The following is a 13456-nucleotide window of genomic DNA, read 5'->3' on the forward strand; positions in this document are numbered from 1 at the left end:
CCCCAAACCCCGGTAATTTTACAGTTATCTAGCCCACACCTATTTAGATTGTAATCTGTTTTGGTAATTCACTTTCAAAAGTCTTTCCAAAGCATTCAACTTAAATTTCATAAAATCAACAATGCTTTATACCTTTTTACTCAAATTTCATCAGTTTGCATAATTAAATTACAACCGCACATTCAACTAGCATAAACAAATCTGAAAACAAACACAAATGACCCTAGGTCAGCATACTAGCAGGTAAACAGATAACCAAATACACCATTTTTCAGAGTATCCTATTGGCCTGAAGCAGGGGTTGACTAAAAGGGCTTCTATTATATTCATGTCTTCCCTAATTGCAAACAATACTATTTAATAGGTATATGGATAGGTATATTAGATTTACAACAGAATGGATATGCAATTGAAAAATATAATCAAATTTGATAGAGGAGTTCAAAATAACACCAAAATTCTACACTAGAAAGGTAACACATTCCGTCTTATTTTTCTTAATTAGAAATCTTAGGAGACTCCTTCACTAATAAAACTAGGGCTACAAATTGCATCCCAAACTCAATGGAAGGGATGCCGCTTCCCAAAGCATGAACATACACACTCACACAAACAAAACCTTGTAGTTAATCAATAAGGAAATTTAGGTTTTAAGAAAAGAAACTTTCCCCCTACTATAGGAAATCATCACCTTACGTAGGAAAAATTCTGAATTTAAAGCTCAGATTCAGCCAGTTACTACTTACTTAATGTGGGCTAAGTTACTTCACCTCCCAGAGCTGTAGTATCTTTATCTGAAATAGGAGGCACTAATAACGTTCTCCCCACCCCACAGAACTATGGCGAGAATTATATAAAATGAAATATATGAAAACACTCTGCAGACTATTAATCATCATACACATACAAATTATTACTACTGGAAATCCTTGTTTGTATTTTGGACACAGAACTTCAGAGTCAGGGGAGGTCATTTCACAAATGATGAGGCTGAAAGCCAAAAGCCTAAATTACTTTCCTACTGACAGTGGCATGGATGACAGAGCAGAAATAGAGAATTCTTGATTAACCAGGAAAAGAATATCACAGCCATGGGAGTGGGATCATTTGGAGATTCAAGGAAACCAAAGGGCCCAGAATGAACTAATGCTGCAGCATAGACTGTGAACAGAGATGAAAATTTAAAGGCTGAGCAGTTTCATACAGTAAGTCCTAATAGTGACTTTAGTGAAGATATTAGGAAAGAGATAGAAAGGTCAATCAAAAAAAAAAAAAAGTTGCACTATACCAAACATTACTGTTATTTCATCTTACATAATAAAATTTTGATAGCTTGTTAAACTAAAGAAAATAAGGAATTTAAGATAATCCTCCTATTTATGTTATTCCTTTTCACTGGTCAGAATAATTAACCATAGGTTAGGAAGTTAAGACAACAATAGGATGGACGTCAGTGAAGTTCAAGTACTTTAATTGGATTCCTTCGGGTACAGTTTGTTTCCCTTTTTCTCTGGCCATTAATCCAGCAGAGGAAAGTGATCTAACACAGCACCATGGCACGAAGGGATGGACCCTAGAGCCTGTCTCTCTATGATGACTGTTCTTGTGCATCCAGACTGCCTATTGAAACTAACAATGCCTGCTGCTGCTGCCGAGGAGGATCATCCAAACTCTGAAAATGAAACACATCACACAAAGGGATGAAAGAATTCTTATTCCACAGGGTTTAGCTTGCAGCTGGTCATGCATGCCAGAGGGATGTGCCATGAGGATGAGAAAGAAGCTTCCAAAGAGAACGGCTGGGGCAGCCAGTTGAACATTTTGAAATACTTAGGGAACTAATTCTTTTGAAACTTAGGCAAATAACTAGACTTCTTTAGAGCTGAACTTGAGAGTCAGGGCTTTTTAATTTCTGCAATCCACCTAGGTGTGAATATTCATGTAAGCAAAAGAAACAGAGAATTTCTTTCTAATTGCTTATACATTTTGGTGGTTCCCCACTCATAGTAAGAGATCATACTACATATTTTCCCCCCTCTGGGCTACAGCTCAGTAATACTTTGGAATTTAACACTGTTTGCAGGGATAGGTTGGGTTTTTTGCAAGTGATGCAAGTATACTGATTAATATGCTTGTTATACAAAACAGCACAGTAGTTAAGACTGAGGTCAGATCAGTTGTGAAACTGATGTGGAACTCCTTACATGGTATTGGGTCCCAGGGGCTCTAACTGTGTAGAATAGCTATGCCAAGTAACTTTTCCCACAAAAGGTATTCCTAATAGAGTTATAAGTTGTAAGAACACTTCCCTGTGGCCACCATTGCTCCTGGTCTCTCAACTGGCCTCATCAAGGTATAATGGTTTTCAGGTGCTCTGGACATCACTGTCCAATGGATTGCCAAATAGTATCTTTGCTTTGGAAAGATTTGCCACTGTGAGGAATCGGCCCTTTTACTCTCTGATAAACTCACTCTGTCAAAAACACAAACATTTCCCTCCTCTCCTGGCCCCTTTTCCACTTCAGGTCTGAGAAGCTCATCTTCCTCTGTTTACTGCATAAAAATGAGCCACTTTTTTCATCATACATAACAGTACACACATCAGACTTTGTGATCCATTTTTACCTGTTATAACACTGATTTCAAATAACTCCACTGTAACCAGATGTGTAGCCTTATGAAAGTTACTTAATCTAATCGTTGATTCTTCATTGATAAAATGTAAGTAATACCTGTCTTATTGAAGGTATCTTGTTACTGAAGAATAAGATAATATTTACCTGCTAGTCCAGTTACCAACACAAAGGGCAATTCAATAAATAATAGGCATTGTGTCATTCTCTATAACAGGAGTAAGAAATAGTTCACATCAGACACTGAAATAAGAAATGAAATATAATATCAAAAATATTCCCCTACCTTGTCAGGATGCTATTGTTGACTTGAACATTGTATCATTTTTCTTTGGTTAGGTCATACTTCTCAAGAAGCATTAGTTCCTTAGAGAATTATGCCAAAGTGAATAGAACAAATTGGGAGAAATTTTCCTTCCACATATTCAATCCGTTAGTTCTAACTAATGTCCTTCAGACCACTGTAAACATGTTCTTGTTAGAAGTGTCTTAACTTTTCAAATAGCTACTATTATATTATATACATAAATATTGGCACTGGACGGTTTCCATAATTGTTTTAATGTCTCTTGTTCTCCCACTTCTACCACTGTTTCCACTCTCTCATTAGCTCTTCTAATGTCTCTCAAAAGGAAAAGAAAATTTGGGTGACAGGCAGTACTACAAAATCAAAGTTAAAATATATTTGAAAAAAATTAATTCTCACTCTGGGTCATTCTAAGGTACTATCTCACTCAACTGCATAAAGTGAACTTTTAGCCCTGAGTTCATTACCAACATATTTTAAAGACTAAAAGAAGCAATCTTTCAGATAAAAATTAAAACTAACAAGGAAAGATGTATATATGCTATATATATTATCCAAAGAAAAGGGATTATAATGAGGAAAAATATAAAGAGATAATGATATTTATAGTACAATAGAAAATTATCTCTACATAAGAAAATAAAACCCATAAGCCATTTTCCTTTAAAAATTATAAAATACCTTAAATTCTGAGTGTATTCTAGTAAAAAAAAAACTAAGGCAGAGTTTAGATAAACCCTTAACATTAATTACTTCTTTACACTGTGAAATTTAGCTCTCAAATTTTTTACACTAAGATCCTTCATTTAGGTGCCAAAGAAGACAAAATAACCTAATATTTCATTCTAAAGGAATTGATCAACAATGTGTGAAAACAAGTCTTCATTTTTCTCACCATTCCTTTTAAAAGTGCCCATCCAAACAACCCCCAGATCCTGCCAATGCTTTTTCTTTTCCCACTGTTATTGCCGAAAATCCTAAGTAATCTACTTATTTTCAACGCCTAACCTTTTTTATCTATCTTTATGCTTCTAGAGTTATCTTCTTTAAAAATATATATATGTAATATAAAAATATTTATATATAATATAAATATATATATATGTGTGTGTGTATATATATATATATATATATATATATATATATATATATAAAGGCTCAGGGAATTTCCCTCACCTCCTCAAAAATCCTGGGTGATTTGTTAGTGAATAAAATCCAAACTCTAGTGTAGTATTCAAAGTCTTTCACAGTATTGCACAAAACTACAATTTGTAGCAATTAAATTAAAAGTAAAAGATATCCATTAACTATCTGCTATGTGCCAGACTCCAAACAGTAGTGGGTTGGTAGTGGGGTAGAGATGAACCAGACACAGTCCCCATTCTCAAAGAAGCCAATGCAGTGAGGAGGCAGATAAGCTAACTAAAACTTGGAATGCAGGTAGTGAGTACAGAACGAAGTACCCAGCTACAGGGTGTAACACAATTAGATGATAGGTCCCAAACTCAATAAGGAGAAAAGTGAAAGCAATGTGTTGGTCTTTTGCTTCAGAAAATGATGGAGTAACAGAAACAGGACTTAGTCTCCTGACTCAAACTGCTAAAAACTAGACAAAATAATGGTTTACAGATACTGGACAATAGGCATAACATGCCATGATCAGCTCTACAACTGCTGTAACTTACTGCCTAGAGCTACCAGACTACATCTCAGAGACAGAAACATGAACAGAGCCTGATTTGCCCAGGGCCACACAATTAATGAGTGGAGCTGGGCTTCAGAAACGAGTCTTTTTGACTGCAAGGTCCCAGAAGTTTTATTTTTAACTTCTCTACCACCTTTAAATCTTTGCTTAGACTATTCACTCAACCTAGAAATCAGTTTGCCCTACCTTTCCATTCTTCCTTGCCCTATAGAAATCATGCTTCAAGGTTTCAGTTTAAACATTACTTCATCTAATAAAGCTCCCCTAATTCCATTCCCCAGCCACAGTGAAAATTACTTCTACCATTCCTATAATACTGCATTACTTTGTATTGTTTTAAGGCATTAATTTTATTCTGTTCTACATAATAATAATATTAATGCTCACCAATATTTATTGAGAGCTTATGTTATTGCTCTAAATTCTGTGCCTGTACCCGATCATTGAATCCTCAGGACAATCCTATTCAGTAGGTACTATTTTCAGCCTCATTTCATAAGTAAAGAAACTGAAACACAGATAAGATAAATAACTCACCTAAAGTTATACAGCTAGTGTTAAGGCAGGGATTCAAACCAAATAATCTGGCTCCAAAATCCTTGCACATAACCTCAGTGTTTCCTGTCTGAACAATCTACTAGACTTCTTGAGTAGGGACAGTTCATGTAACTAATCTTGCTATTTCGTAGATCTCATACCACTCAGAACAATGTTTTGAACCTAATATATACTCTATGTTATTTCCCATACGAATGAATGAACAAAGGAGCTCTATGAGGCTGTGGAAGAATAATTATACTGAGTGCTAAGTCAGAACTCCAGAAAACTCTAACCTATGGACAAAATGTACCTATAATTCTTTGAGAGAAATTATTCTTCATCCTTGCAGCTCCTCAGAAATTTCATCCACAAGCAATGAAAACTTTCACATCCTCCAGTGATGGGAATCTTACTTCCAACTTAGCAAATTTCAATAGTGAAAAATTATATAAAATGTTATTTATGTTGATTTTTTAATGACCAATATGAGACATGTTTCCCACATTTATTCTAAGCATAAACCAACACTCCTAGTAAGACTATATCTAGCTGGAAAATTGTGTGTGTGTGTGGGGGGGGGGGGGGGGAGTGAAGAGCCAGCAAAGGTAATAATAAAATAAAAGTAACAAAACCACTACCATATTCAAGCACTTACCATGAGCCAGGCACCTGCATTATCATATTAATGGCAATTATAATGCCAGTGCATTATCTCACTTAACACGCAAAACAACCATTCATAGGAATAAAATGAACCCTGAAATTCTGGGATTTTCATTTTTTAGCAATAGATTGTGTCAGATGAATTAAGAATGTATCTGCATAGTTAGTATTCATTTCACTAAATTAGAGTAGAAGTTCAAGTCATGGGACTATTACAATGAATTACATTTTTATCACTTACTGTTTTTCATCAACTTTACAAGTGTTATATAATGGGCCAGCAAACACTATTATTCTGCTTACATCAATAATATATGTTCAATATTTATTCCACAAAAGTTCATTCATGATTTAGTGCATTGTTTACTAAGAAAATGTAGTGAAGTCACCAGATACTTGAGGTAAAACATAGTGGTTACAAGACTTTAAATTAGATGCTCACATCCACTTAGGTAGGTAATAAGTGCTAGAATCAAAGTGATCCATGAATTGGTGTGAATAATCACTCTAGGTGATCAAGAAGTTCCCTCCAATTGGTGCAGCCACTCTGGAAAACAGTGTGGAGGTTCCTCAAAAAATTAAAAATAGACCCACCCAATGACCCAGCAATAGCACTGCTAGGAATTTACCCAAGGGACACAGGAGTACTGATGCACAGGGGCACTTGTACCCCAATGTTCATAGCAGCACTCTCAACAATAGCCAAATTATGGAAAGAGCCTAAATGTCCATCAACTGATGAATGGATAAAGAAATTGTAGTTTATATACACAATGGAGTACTACGTGGCAATGAGAAAGAATGAAATATGGCCCTTTGTAGCAACATGGATGGAACTGGAGAGTGTGATGCTAAGTGAAATAAGCCATACAGAGAAAGACAGATACCATATGTTTTCACTCTTATGTGGATCCTGAGAAACTTAACAGAAACCCATGGGGGAGGGGAAGGAAGAAAAAAAAAAAGAGGTTAGAGTGGGGAGAGCCAAAGCATAAGAGACTCTTAAAAACTGAGAACAAACAGGGTTGATGGGGGGTGGGAGGGAGGGGAGGGTGGGTGATGGGTATTGAGGAGGGCACCTTTTGGGAAGAGCACTGGGTGTTGTATGGAAACCAATTTGACAATAAACTTCATATATTAGAAAAAAAAAAAAAAAGAAGAAGTTCCCTCCACTTACTCTCCAGAGCTAAGGAGTCTTGCATGCAATAATCAAAATTAAAGCAGAAGTGATGGAAATATATGTGCACAGCTGTAAAATACCCTAATCTTTAAATTAATCTTTGGTCCCCAGTGCATTAAATCACCAAGGTTCATAAGAAAATTTAAGTTTTTTTTATTTCTTTAATTCACTCCATTCTTGTAGTAAAAACTGATATGATAAACTTTCAATAATCGAACAACATATTAACCATACTTTAATAATGACATTATTATGTTACATTACATTATGTCATATCACATTACATTATTAATGGATATCAGTAATTGAGTGCCTACTATGTGCTGGGCAAAATATTAGGTGTTTTACTATATATGATCTTGTTTACCCTCCACCACTCTGGGGGTTTGGTTTTCTTATCTGTGCTCTATAGATGAGTAAAATGGCTCAGAATAACTTGTCCATAGTTTCACAGACACCAAGCACTGTTCTAGAAGCAGGGCTCAAACCCACCTTAGGCAACCATAAACAATTAGAGAATTTTGCAAAGTGAGGGTTTGCAAAATTAACATACAAAAATCCATAGCCTTTCTACACAGAAACAAAAAGCCAGTTAGAAAATATTATGGGAGAGGACTCTGTTTAGGATAGCAAGTTTGTAAAAAAATATATATAATAAGCAGTTGAATAAACAAATGAATAGAACACAAGGAGCAAACTTAGTAACAAATGTTTAAAACCTTTATAAGGAGAAAAGGTGCAAAACTTTTGAAAGACACAAGTTATTGAACAAATGGAAAGAAGAAGCAGGTTCTTGAATAAGGGAACTCAAACTCGTAAAGATATTAATTGTCCCTATGTTAATCCATGAATTTATCATAATTTCAATAAAAATACCATCAAGTTTTTCCCCCCTCAAGGCCTGCTTCTTGATTATAAAGTTCATTTGGAGTTACAAGAAAGCAAGAAAGTCAGGAAAACCCTGAAAAAGAAACATGCTGGTGGGGATGGGGAGGGAGGCTAACACTTCAGATATTAAAGCATATTCTAAAACCTCTATAATTAAAATAATGTGATAATGGCATATGAATAGACAGACCAATGGCATAAAGTAGAAAATCTAAAAATATGTATGACTGCATAGGAAAATTTACAATAGGAAACCATGTAACTACTGGAAGAAAACATGGATGAATTCCTTTACAAACTGCAAGTGGGAAAAATTTGTCCTAATTATGCCTCAATGACATAAGTCCCAACAAATTCAACTAAATATTATTAATGGCAAATGCCTCTCTTGGTCAGATAATCATCATTTTTATGGATTGTATGGAAAGCAAAATCCAACACACCCCTGGGAATCACGGAAATTGCACAATCGTTCAGTAAAATAAACTAATACCTTCTCTTTCTTCATCATCATTTTTAAACCCCAACAAAAAGATTGTATTAATATAACCAAAACCTGGGAGAAAGAAGCTAAACCACATCTGTTGGATTTAGTTGGAAATAAAGTACACTACGTCATATCCCAATTCATTTAAGACTTTCTGGATTTTAGCACTATACTTACTTTTATTTTTTTAATGTTTATTTACTTTTGAGAGAGAGAGAGACAGAGCAAGAGTGGGGAAGGGCAGAGAGAAAGGGAGACACAGAATCCAAAGCAGGCTCCAGGCTCCGAGCTCTCAGCACAGAGCCCTACAGGAAGCTTAAACTCACCAACTGTGAGATCATGACCTGAGCCCAAGTCAGGCGTTTAACTGACTGAGCCATCCAGGCGCCCTCATATACTTACTTTTAAAAGGGAATGCCATCCTTGAATATCTTAATCCACTGTTTATATCAGCAAATGTATAAGTAATTTCTATGTGCTACAGGGTAAGGGTGCTTAATAGATATTTAGATTTATCCTATAATTAAAAAATAATAATAATGCAAATGTATGCTAAAGCTCTGTAAACAGTATCTTTAAAAAATTTGTTGTGGAGAAGGACCCCTGGTGTCCAGCTGGATTCAAGCCAGTCTATAGTGTGGCTGTTGACTGCATAGCATTTGAGTCCATGATGAGACAGCATCTTTGTTTACTCTGAGATATTTTACTTCACATCAAAGATGTCAAACCTCTAAAATTTGTAAAGATGACGTGTAGGAAGAAATACCTTGGTTGTTTTACATTTTTCCCAATAAACATTTCAAGAAGCGTAACATAGATTCTTTGGACACCAAATACGCCATGACTGACTGCTAGGAATGTATCTCAGACACTACAGTTACAGTGTCTGATTGGAATCTCCAGAACATATAGATAACACCTACATTTATAAAAATGACTTCTATCTCCACAAGTAGCTTCTGAAAAAGGCTTTTTAAAAACAACATAAAAAACGGTGTGTTGGCAAAAGACATGATCACAGCCTTGCTGTACACTAACATTGCCTTGCAAATGAAAACGTGCACCATTCCTTATGATCAGGGTTTCACCCATTTATTTGGTTAATCATTCAAATGGCTAAACAGACCTCTAATTTGAAAATAAAAACCAATTGATGCAATCACAAACAAGTTCTAAAATTGCGGTTTATAAAAATTGAAATCTTGTTCTAAGCCAAAACACACACACAGTTACCTTTTCCTAATCAGAGCATTCATTTCTCCTCATTATGATCTCACAAGCACATTAAAATCTTATTAACATTAATTACTTCTGAGCGCCTATGCATGAGCAGTGACAGTCGTGAGCGTGCGCGTGTCTGGATCATATCTACATTTATATACCTTGCTGCACTTTGCTTATAAAACATGTGAAAATATTTCTGCTAACACCAATTAGCTAATTTCACACACACACAGATAGTAAACTGCTGTCTCACTGCACAGCCTATCAGAGACCCATAAACATATGGACAAACGGACAAGAAAGAAAACAGAAACACCTCTTGAATGTGAGAAATAAAACGCCTTACTGTTGAGCCTTAATTCCTGAGGTACAAACAAGTTGAAAGAACAAAATAGCAAAAAATAAAAAATCATTAAAAATTTAAAAACCAAGCATTTTATTTCCTACCCAGATGGATTCAATGATAAAAATGATAGACACAAAGAAAAACTGGCAAGCAAAAAGCAGCTGACACAGGAGAGATGGAAAGAGACAGATAAACAAAGAGACGGAAGTGAAAGTGTCCTTCTTTACTTGTGTACACATCCACACGTGTGCGCGCCCACACACACACATCTGCTCCACATAATTATACTCATACTACAATTTGAACAAAAACAATATAAACTTTACACTGACCATAAGGTAAGAATAATAGCACACCACACCTCAAAATCAAACAGGTCTATTTCCATAAGCAAATAAAATTCCTGCTCAATCCAAATGATTTATGAATTCTACTTATACCAAGAATGTTATACATAGGAGCCATTTGTCCCTACAACAGAAACTCAGTAAGTGCAGTAAAGGAGGCAATGATAGCCACAGAACTACATATAATCCTTATCTCTTTTCTTCACACTCTCCTCTCAGCATGCAACTATTTTACCCTTCACACATACACTCTACCAAATTGTCCTTCTTTCCGTCCTTTAGAAGGAATTTCGTAGGAATTTTCATAAAGAATTAACTATTGATCATTACAGCCACATTTTCTTGCCAATCCACATGTCCATCTTCTTTCATAGCCTACAATTTATACTAATCCAAAGACCTATGAAATACACTGTATCTATATCCATACATCCTATCCTGAGTCTTTCTGCCATCTTTAATTTCTTGTTTACTATTGACCACTATACCAACACTGTATCATTTTCCCAAAGAAAATATTTCAAAATTCCTAGGAAAACACCAGGCATAGGCAAAAAAAAAAAAAAAAAAAAAAAGTCATGCTTAGTTCCATAATGACTTTTTTTCTGGTGAGAAAAACACTTAACTTCATTCGGTCACAATACTATGTTTGTAGGAAAAGAGAAATAATATAACTTAATCTTAAAAGTATTTTAACAATTGACTATAGTCATTAAATGATTTTAGAATGTTTCACTAAGAATGAAATAGAGAGAGAATATGAGATATTCAACCATCCAGCACAATTAATGCTCAAGTTGATTTAAGTGTGTATAACTCATTCTAAAATTCCAATGTTCTACCTATTGTCTAGCAGCCTCACTGGTATATTATGGGGGCCAGTGACTTAGAGCAATACAAGTGTGCACTCTACAGGTATGCTATGTAACAGAGGTCTAAGTGCATATAAGGAAGGAAATGGTGGAGAGTAGATTTTTGAAACTTTATTAAATCATATTTAAAATATATGACATTGGTATCAATATAAAATTTAAATGATAGCCAAGAATACTGAAGTTTATTTTAATTTAATGTTTTATTTAATTTATTTTAATTTAATATTATTCAACATGCTCATAACTCAAAACAAGATGTGGTGGACATTCTCTGGGAAACTCAACACATGCCAATATAAACACCATTAGCAAATGAAGTGTTAAAATTTTTTTTTAATAAACTAGAAGATAATAAAATAAGGCCAAACACAATAAAATGGTATTACAGATGAGCAAGAGTTATTTCAAGTAATTACCAACTTATCATAACAATTTAAAATAAAGTGAAATTATCACCCCTATGAAGTTTACATAGACATTATATAAGTCAGTAGCAATTGTTAGAGTACTATATATGACTTGCAAATATTCTGATTTACCAGATTTAGCAAACAGAATCAAGTGTGGCCTTTACAAGAAAGTCTACAGAACTGACAAAACAAAAATTTGAAATTAAAAAACTAGTGGTTGCCTATCACAACACAAGAGAACTCTATGGTTTAAAAATATATTCATTTTTAATTAGTAACACCTAAATATTTGTTTATAGGTCATTAAGAGTTTAACAGATTCTGGAAACCAAAAATTAAAGTATTAGCAACCACTGCCAAAGGAAGATTAATTTGATTTTATTTTTAAATCTGTAAATTTACAGATCAGTAGAAAAATATGAGATATATAAAAAAAAATTACATTGACATTTTCAGGAATATATTGCATTAAGATAGACCCCCAGTAATCAGAAAAGTATGGAAAAAGAGTAGGCACCAAAGAAATAATTTGGGGTAGACATCAAAAAAAAAGAAAAAAAAACCTCACAATAGTACAATATTAGTCTGCATGTTGCAGATAGCTTTTACAGTGATCCACTGACAAATGACCATGACAGAACTAGCAAAAAGTGTAAAAAAATAGGTTGAGACTTAGAACCCACCTTCCCTCTCATAAATACCACAACACAAACTGCAGAGATTAGGTGGCCAAATTTCAGCGTCAAAGGTATACTTGGCATTTAAACCAGATCTAAGAATTATGGTCTTTGTTTTCTAGTAAAAGCTAATAAGCTGAGGTTTACTTAACTCTTTCCTGGTTTTTCTGTTTTTGTTTTTGTTTTTTGAGCTTCTCAAGGATTACTGAAAATGAAGAGTACATATAAAAAAGACAGTTCATCATTTCCAAAAAAGATATTCATCCAGATTGCCCTCCAATCCGTGAAATCTGAGATGCCTAAGGAGTCTTCTTTGTGAAAGCCTTACAAATATATCCAAAGATGGTGAGTCCCATATGGCTCTGATAAATGAAACCCGTTATTGTGAATTTCAAGCTCTTCTTTAAAACAAAACACTACTGGGTGAATTTGGTGCTCATGAAATAAAGCACTAATTGCGTGGCCTAACAACACTCTGAATCCTCTCCCTAGCAGACATTTTAAGTTGTGCCAAATTGGTTTTGGGATGTGAACAAATATCCTGGAGCCAGACTCTCACATGCACGCACTACTCCCTGGAAGTAAGTTGGACACTCTTGGAAACTGCATTAACTCTTTCAGGCCACCAGGGAACCTAAAAAAAAAAAAGTGCCTCTTTTAAGAGGAAGACAAGTCACTCGGTCTAAAGTTAAACCCAAGTAAATGATGAAATAGCAAAAACTGATTTGGGGCCATTTCAACATAGAGTATCCATTGATATTAGATAGCCCCAATAGATGCTTATTCAAATGTATCCAGAAAATCTTATTCCTCTTTTCCTATGTGTGCATAATTTCCAAGACATTAATAAGACTTGTGTGCATTCAGGAGAGGAGAATTCATTTTAAGCTTAATATGCCACATTTGCCTCAGGCATAGTGATAAGAAACTTTTGTTTCTTTGGTAACCACTTTCACCTTATTAGAACAGAAAACTTCTTGACTTTGTGTCTCACCACATGAAATATAATTTCCACACTATAATTTTTTCTATGGTGTTTCCATCTTGGTTCAGAAAGATGACTACAAATCTGGAACTGCATATTTAAATGGAAATTAATCTAATCCCATCTCCCTCTCACTTGAATTTAGGAATTAATAAAAACAATTTTTTTAATTAAAAGTACCTACATGTA

At 34.6% G+C, this 13456-nt stretch overlaps 1 protein-coding gene and 1 long non-coding RNA gene across 41 annotated transcripts in view; one reads left to right on the forward strand and one right to left on the reverse strand.

Annotated features, from left to right (window-relative positions):
* Nucleotides 1–13456, reverse strand: part of ZBTB20 (zinc finger and BTB domain containing 20) — a 789483-nt gene that overhangs the window by 712594 nt on the left and 63433 nt on the right. The gene's annotated exons all lie outside the window — the stretch shown is intronic.
* Nucleotides 11701–13456, forward strand: part of LOC109503454 — a 30853-nt gene continuing 29097 nt past the window's right edge. Inside the window, exon 1 of the long non-coding RNA XR_002162431.3 lies at nt 11701–12627. This is a non-coding gene — a long non-coding RNA (uncharacterized LOC109503454). The remainder of the gene's footprint in view (nt 12628–13456) is intronic.

This window comes from Felis catus, chromosome C2, assembly GCF_018350175.1.
Source record: "Felis catus isolate Fca126 chromosome C2, F.catus_Fca126_mat1.0, whole genome shotgun sequence".
Classification (NCBI taxonomy): Eukaryota; Metazoa; Chordata; class Mammalia; order Carnivora; family Felidae; genus Felis; species Felis catus.